Here is an 8,133-nt window from a genome sequence, read left to right on the forward strand (position 1 = left end):
ATGAGGAACGTTCGTTAAATTTAATCAACATATTATTTCGGACTACGAAGAACTACAATTACTTACTTGATAAGGTGCAGAGTATGTTTTAATTGTCTTATAACATGGTGTTATAAAGCTTGATTAGGAGTCACCGATACAGTGTATATCGACTGATACGTTTTATTACATGCTTGACAAAAATAGTCCATGAGCTGATTGCCTTTTGTTTGCGTTCGTTAATGGCATTTAATACGAATAGCAAACACGTCATGCAAATATTTACAAACCGATGCATTGCAGAGACATGCTACTAGCCAAGTTTTCAAATAAATACGTCATGGACGTACAGAGATATATCACTGTCCCAGTTTTCAAGTAAGTATAATCATGGCCGTACAGAGACATGCTACTTTCCCAGTTTTCAAACTGGTACAATTGTGGTCATCCAAAGAGACATCTTACTGGCACAGTTATCAAAAAAGTACAGTCATGGCCATACACAGTCATGATACTGGCCCAGTTTTAAAATACGTACAATCATGGCTGTACAGAAACATGCTACTGGTCCGGCGTTTAAGCTCCTAATGTTGGCAGATCTGAAGAGTGTACGACTATATCGAAGAATCGATTCAGGACCTGTTTATGTCTGGATTTCAAAAGCCGTTATTATTTTCAAGTCGAAGTCTCTCACTGAAAATCAAAATGTTGATTCTCTAGAGCTATGCGCGTTGTGTTAACTAGACACGTTTGAAAATTGCAACATAGACAAATTACACTGCATAGGTGATATGGAAAATGTATTATAAATTTGTCCCGGATTAATTATAATTGTAAATGAGGCTGCACCGGGTTAGTCTAAAAGAAATTAGCAAACTAGCACGTGTATCCGTGGGAAACAAAACCCACTATGTTAGAAACATGAAAAGATTTTATTAAGTGGAGAAAGGTAAAATAAATGGATATTGAATCGCCAGTGAGCAAAACCATCATCAAGTACTCGAATTAGCTTGCAGTAAAAGATAACATGCAGACTGCGTGCACTATAATGGCACGTGCTAAATATTGGTCCTGTTTGGTTGGGGTTTTTTTCGTGGTCCCCAGAAAATTAACATATTAACATTAACATTAAGTCGTAAATCGAGACATTATCCGAACGAGTAAATGTCTTCGTCCTCTCAATAACAAATCTTTGATATCATCCGTTTTACATTTGTTTAATTACGAGTCGTTTTCCATGCAAAGCTGCATGTAACATTTTTAAATGCATAAACTGCTCCTTTAATACATTTAACATTTATTGCACACTGGCTATTGTATCAGTCTTATTGTATATTGGCTCCCAAAAATTTCTCATCATTTTTATAATATTCAAAGCTTGTGCGACTCTTTTACATAAATGAATTATTAGGTCGTTTGGAAACAATTCTAGTACTATGACTAGCTGTCTGAGAGCGCTAAATGCATTATGGCACTTCCAAATCGTTTCTAACACGATGTGCGGTTCCATAACAAGATTTGGGAGCCCTTTGGTGTAATTGCATCCATCGCTCACTTATTATTCGCCAGCAGACGTCCATGAATCTATTCGTTCCCTATTTGGTGAAAAAGCCCAAAGGAGATAGGAAAGGTTCGCGGCTGTACCGTGCAGTAATAGATATATGCACAGTATCGTTAAACCGAATTATTCAAAATGCACGCGATTTATGTAGAGAAACACAAATCCTGATGTACGTATGGTATTCAGATACTATTGCAAATTGTTGTTTGCGAAATACAACCAACAGACACATTCCCTTTATTGCTAAATTTTGAGCCGACACCTCTGGATCGTGGTTTTGAAATCGTATGCGCTAAAGTAGTTGATGACTAGCATACACATTATCTGAAACAAACGTTAGTAAAAGTAAGAAACAAACAAACAACAAGTAAACAAACAAACTCGTTCTCTATGTAGCATATCCACTATATCACTTTCATGAAAACTCAGACCGAAGGCACTGTGACCTAAATCCATTCCATTTTTTATTAATATGTTCCTTTGTTAGCAATGCAACATTTTCTGTTGGCGAATTCATGCTTTGCATCAAGCTGGCCTTCTGTTCTTTTCTGATGCATATAATGAGAGACGAAAAGCACAGTCTAATAATGCGGACCAGGGTAAATTCAGGTGGCTCATACTATGGTTCATACAAACTCTGTTTGCTTCATTAGGGTGCGGACAATGGTGGACGAGCTCCCAATAAATACACGTCGTGATTAGTTCACATAATCCAGTTTAATCGGGTGTTGAAGATGATTATTCCTTGATCATCCTGCGGTAAACTTGTAAAATTGTCAAGTGTTTTCCGCATTTACGACAAGCACTTCAATTACTTTGTACAAATTTATTCCGGATTGTAAACGACGATAAGCACTGTCAGTCATGTGAAGAAATGAACTGAACATTTACCAAGCTATTGTACTTTGGCCCTGTGGCGGTTGTGTTCCACGGCTGAAAATACATTAAATCATTCAAAAATTTAGAGTAATCATTTTGTTTCCATCTTAAGGAATTATTGATGAACACCCAGATAACGACCCACTTTCAAAATACTTATTTTGCAACAATACATGTAAACTATCCAGGTCAGAGGTCATTAAATGTGAGGAATTCCAGATATTGCAAGAGAAAAAAAAATTATAAGAGCTGTACGAAACTGAATCACAATATGAAGACACTTTTCCATAAAACTAGTTGATAAGAGGGGGATAGAAATATTTAATTTAATTTCGCAACGTGATTTGCTATCGACCGCAGCTTTACATCATCCTGTAAATAGGCTCTACCGTATTTATTGGTCGATCTGCCGAACCAAACAACACAAACACAATAATATAAATATATTACAAGTTATACCAAAGTAAACCAAACAAGCGAAATAGAATTAAGGAGATGCATTTATAACTGAACAACAAGAGGAATTTGTTGGGGTTTTTTTGTTTCTTCTTAAATCAACAATACATTATATCCAAAAACTATTTTGCGACATTAAAGTTTAATGCACTCTTTTAATCTGGCATAGATCTTATAAATACCGATCTACCAACCAGTGACAGACATTGCTTTGAGTACTTTCGTTTGCAAACGGATACAAAAGAATATTATAGACAGTCAAAGGAAACCGAACCTTTTTCTAACAAATCAGTTTTTATTAAATGTACAATGTCAGTAGATAATTAACAATTTACCGAAGTTTTTCATTTTAGCACTTGTGTAAGGGATTTCCTTTCCGCAATGGATAGATTTCCTAAAGCATACGAAGTCGCTATAATTGTAAGCTCTTTAAATGTGAAAACAGTAATTTCCGTACCCGTGAAGTTGTTTAGTCTATTCCAGTCATGCTACAAGATGGCGGCTGGTTTAGAGTGAATAGAAGATTAATAGTTGTCAACAAGTTTGGATCTAATTGTATTAAACTGGATTTCGTATGAAAACGGACACGTCTTAACAATACGAGGATCTTGATAAGATTCTGAGTTTAAGTAAAAAAAAGTTCTTCAATTAGGTTGAACAAGACGATGAGCCTAATAGACCGCTCCCTCCTTTGTCTCAGAATATGCATTAAGATTTACTACCAGTATATAAATTAAGATCGTTATTCTGTGTATTATTTTAAACAGTTCAATATGAACCATATGGCGACTGCAGGTCTATAGACCAATACATCAAATTTAGACCGAATGCGGCTTAGATACATATCAGATATATCCATCGTGGCGACTTTCATGGGCCAAACAAGCAACGAGAATGTTTGAAATTAATCAGCCATGATTTTAAAACTGCTCATTGAATTTGAGTGAAATATATTTCCATCTACTTAGTATGTTCATTTAAAACATGTGTTTATTTTCCTTTAAATTCCGGACCATCATCAAGCGACTGATGCGGTTAATCTTTGTCCAGAATACACCGAAATTTAGGCACGTCTGCATCGTTGAAGAAAAAGACAGATTGTTGAGACAGCCTGGATATTGTTAATAAATAATATAGATGGAATGGACAATAAACGCGATCACTGATGCAGCCTGGGATATTATTATCGCCTGCTGAAATTTAAATGATGATAATGGCGACAATGCTCAAAAAGTAGAAACCGTGTTTGCATATTGGTGGTATTAGCTTCTGTTTAAATTTATATTTATAAATATTTGGCAGCTATTATTTAAAAGGGAGGGAACTCAATATTATTTTGGATAGAGATGTGCAGCACGTTGTCCAAAATATGTACACATTCGTAAATCGATATATTAAACTATATACATATTCATATCACAGTCAGAGAACGTGATACTGATAAACAAACATGTCAGGGTCGCCTCAACGGAGGTCCTTGATACAGTATGAATTCGTACCGTTTAGCTATGAGACAATACTTAATAATGATATTTGTTGCGACAAATGATAGGCAAAACATTTATACAATTTTAAAACAAGATTGTATTTACATTTGCAAACATGGCTTTCTTGTTTTGCGGGCAGCAAAGTCGGAAACAATAACTAAAAATTACATTTATTGAAGCGCATCGAATCCACTGTTCATCAGAGACAGAGAATACAATCTCATTTGTACTACACAAGTGAGCAGTTGATTTTTCTTCGGCTTCAATTTTGACAATGATCTTTCATCACTGCAGCTTGTTATCATCATCGACAGGAATATTCCCAAAGCAACTGCAATGCCAATCAATGTCTATTTCAACTTGCTGGTCTTCTAAACCTGGACGTGGGCATTTGTTCTTCATAAAGCATCGAAACAATCTCAGTAGTTTGAAACTAGTACGGTTATATTGCACAATAAAGCATCACTGATGGGGTTACATTTCAGTATGGGCCCTAAACAAATGCCTTTCATGCCCGTGCATTGAGAAGGTACTGCACAACACTTCCTAAGCTTTGAAGTTTGTTTTTTTTTGTTCCAGTATTGACACCTCCAACGATATTTAGAACAGAATGCACTGAAAGTCACTGTATGGTGTTACGTTTTAGGTTCTTTAAAACAGTAACAACAAAAGAGTGAAGACAACAACCTTTGTGAAATTTAACAAATAATTTATTTCCCTAGAAAAACAAGGTAAAAATCAGAAAAAGAATTTACTGTTCTACGAATCAAATCCAAAAATAATCCAACAATAATCCACGAATTAAAAAATAGTAGTCATTGTAATAAAAAGTCCTAAATGAATCTGAGTTGGAGTCCTGATACAAAATCCAAGATGGAGGACGATGACGTATGCAATAGTCAGTGTTGTCCTGACGTGTCAACAGTTCCTTGTTGAACCACAGAAAATAATATTCCAGTTTTGAATTCCGAATAAAATTTCAATAAATTTTGAATGAGCACATATATTTCCAGGGAAAAGAATTAATAATTCCATGAAATAGAAGTTCAACTCAAACTGGTCACAACATAACACCTTTAAGTCTCAATGGTTTAAACCCCAACTGACTAAATTCGCTATAGAAAAGAGTTATACAATAATTTAGGACGCAAAACAGATTCCCGTATGAGGGTCACATGATCATGTTTCTAGAACGACGTAGAAGCTTTTTACATGCCTAACATCACGTACTCTCAGCATGGCCTCCGCTAAAACAAATGATTTTTACTCTGGGAAAAAATATAAAAAAGGTTGTTTACTTCAACTCACTGATTTCTGATTGCATATTTTGAAACGAGCTGAAAACCTCCCAAGGTTATAGCGCGTTTAATTATATAATTTCCATTTTTTTAAATCGCTACACGTTGTCTACAAGCTTTTTTTTAGCTTTGGGATCTTTTTGTAATTTATTGAGTACTAAGAATGTATCCAGTTGCCTGGTATACTTATTAAATCATAAACTTGAAGGTCCCGTTTCTGACAGAAGCAGAAAACGAAGACAGTATATTTTATGTCACACAAAAACAATGATTATAAATAAAACACAGATTCCGAGTACGACTTTGAATGAACTGCTACATCACAGCAAACAGAAAGAAGGATGAGATACTCAACTCCAAATTTAACAAGTTCAATTTACCTAACACGTAATAAGGTACAAAAATGATCGACTAGAATCCCTGACATAATTTCCATTTGCAGACTATGCAACGGCATACGTAAACTGTCTGTCCATTTGCGGACTACGCAACAGCATACGATGCACGTCCATTCGAGGACTACGAAGCAGCATATATATTTGTTCAACTGAGGACTACGCAGCAGCATACATACACCGTGTGTCCATTTGAGGACTATGCAACAGCATACATACGCCGTGTGTCCATTTCAGGACTATGCAACAGCATACATGCGCTGTGATGACAAAAGTAACTTAGAATCTTGAAATGATTTCTGTTTACGTCCTCTGTAATAGCACATATAAATGATATAAACACTAAACTTTAAACAATGACATTATTTCGATTTGAGTCACTACATCACATCACTCAAAAACAGCGATGGAATACTCATGTAAAATAACCGATTTCGATTTGCATTCTGGGCAAATGCTTACAGAAACGTATTTAACCTACCACTATTGGATAAATAAAGTAACAAAAATATGCACTATACGTCTGTTTATATTAGCCACTTATGAAAAATTAACTACAATGCTAAGAATTTGAGAATTGATACAAAAAACAGACACGGCTATGGATACGTGGTCACAGTCAAGCTGACATCGATTTGAAACCCCACACATGATCGACAAATGCTATCCCTCTTAATATGGGAAATGACAAATAATGACAAATAACTTTAATTTCTATATAGTTAATTCAATCTAAACATTCCTGAAGAAAATGACTTCTCTGTCGTATAAGGGTAATGCAAATGTCAGCCAATTATATGAAGCGTCTTATGAAATAGATCAGATATTTATAGAATGAATCACGTAGAATGGCCCACCGTTTTATTGATTTACCTAGATTGAACCAGTCTCGTGGTAGTACTGTACAAATTGATAAGCATGGCAAATGACATAGCTATAGTGTTTAGAACATACGAATAGATAATTTACGTGCATCACACTTTATATATATAGCTTTCTCACATACCCACATTGGCTGAATCCGAGACTCGAACCCACACAGACAGAGGTGAGATGGCAGTGATCAGTAACAAGTGATCTTGGTACCGTGAAAATATTGCATGGTGGTATAACAAACATTTGTTTGTTTATCTTTTCCTTTTTCTTCTTGTTCCTGTTATTGGATTTAAATTGAAATGATGGCCATGGTGATTTTGAATTTACGAAAGGATCTTTGTTTTTACAACTTTGAAAGCATCATAAATATCCCCCGCTTCGAAGTGCACCATGGCAATTAGCAAATCGAACTTAGAAGCATGATAAATTTAGAACACATTTTGAAATATTCAAATAAGAAGAGTGGTGGTCAACATAATTCTCATTCGCTACTTAAAATGGTTGGTTAAAGGGCATGTGATCAACAGGTTAATTTTCTAAACAGACATTTCGTGTGGTTTCCTATAAGAGATCATAATAGAGGAGCTACAAAAGAAGAAAACAACACAGCATGGTAGATTCATACAGTGCCTTCAGGTAGAAAATTGTGTTACCATGTATTGGGATAGAGATTAGGGAGACACACACAAGGACTCGATACACGAACTTCACATTATTGCAGGAAAACAAATTAGCATCCAAGACCGGCAATACAGAGAAAAACAATAGAACAGGCAGATATGTAAACTTAATGATGGTTCATGTGGAACTCAAACTTAGATCGAAACAAAATTATCTATAATAAGACGCTGATATACAGAAACTTGTAATGGAAAAGGGTTTTGCCTATAATTGTATACAATTTATAGATAGATAGATAGATAGATAGATAGATAGATAGATAGATAGATAGATAGATAGATAGATAGATAGATAGATAGATAGACAGATGGATAGATAGACAGATAGATAGATGGAGAGAGAGAGAGAGAGAGAGAGAGAGAGAGAGAAAGAGATGGATGGATGGATGGATGGATAGATAGATAGTTAGATAGATAGAGAGAGAGAGAGAGAGAGAGAGAGAGAGAGAGAGAGAGAGAGAGAGAGATGGATGGATGGATGGATAGATAGATAGATAGATAGATAGATAGATAGACTTTCTC

At 35.3% G+C, this 8,133-nt stretch overlaps 1 long non-coding RNA gene across 1 annotated transcript; it reads right to left on the reverse strand.

Moving 5' to 3' along the window:
* Positions 1 to 1,180: 1,180 nt before the first annotated feature.
* LOC149775737 (uncharacterized) lies at positions 1,181 to 5,449 on the reverse strand. Its single transcript, XR_016416462.1, has 2 exons — positions 4,531 to 5,449; positions 1,181 to 2,473 (listed from the first exon to the last, which is right to left on the reverse strand). It is a non-coding gene; the product is annotated as an uncharacterized LOC149775737 (long non-coding RNA).
* Positions 5,450 to 8,133: the final 2,684 nt, after the last annotated feature.

This window comes from Sinohyriopsis cumingii, chromosome 19, assembly GCF_028554795.1.
Source record: "Sinohyriopsis cumingii isolate HCF-2022 chromosome 19, ASM2855479v2, whole genome shotgun sequence".
NCBI classification, from domain to species: Eukaryota; Metazoa; Mollusca; class Bivalvia; order Unionida; family Unionidae; genus Sinohyriopsis; species Sinohyriopsis cumingii.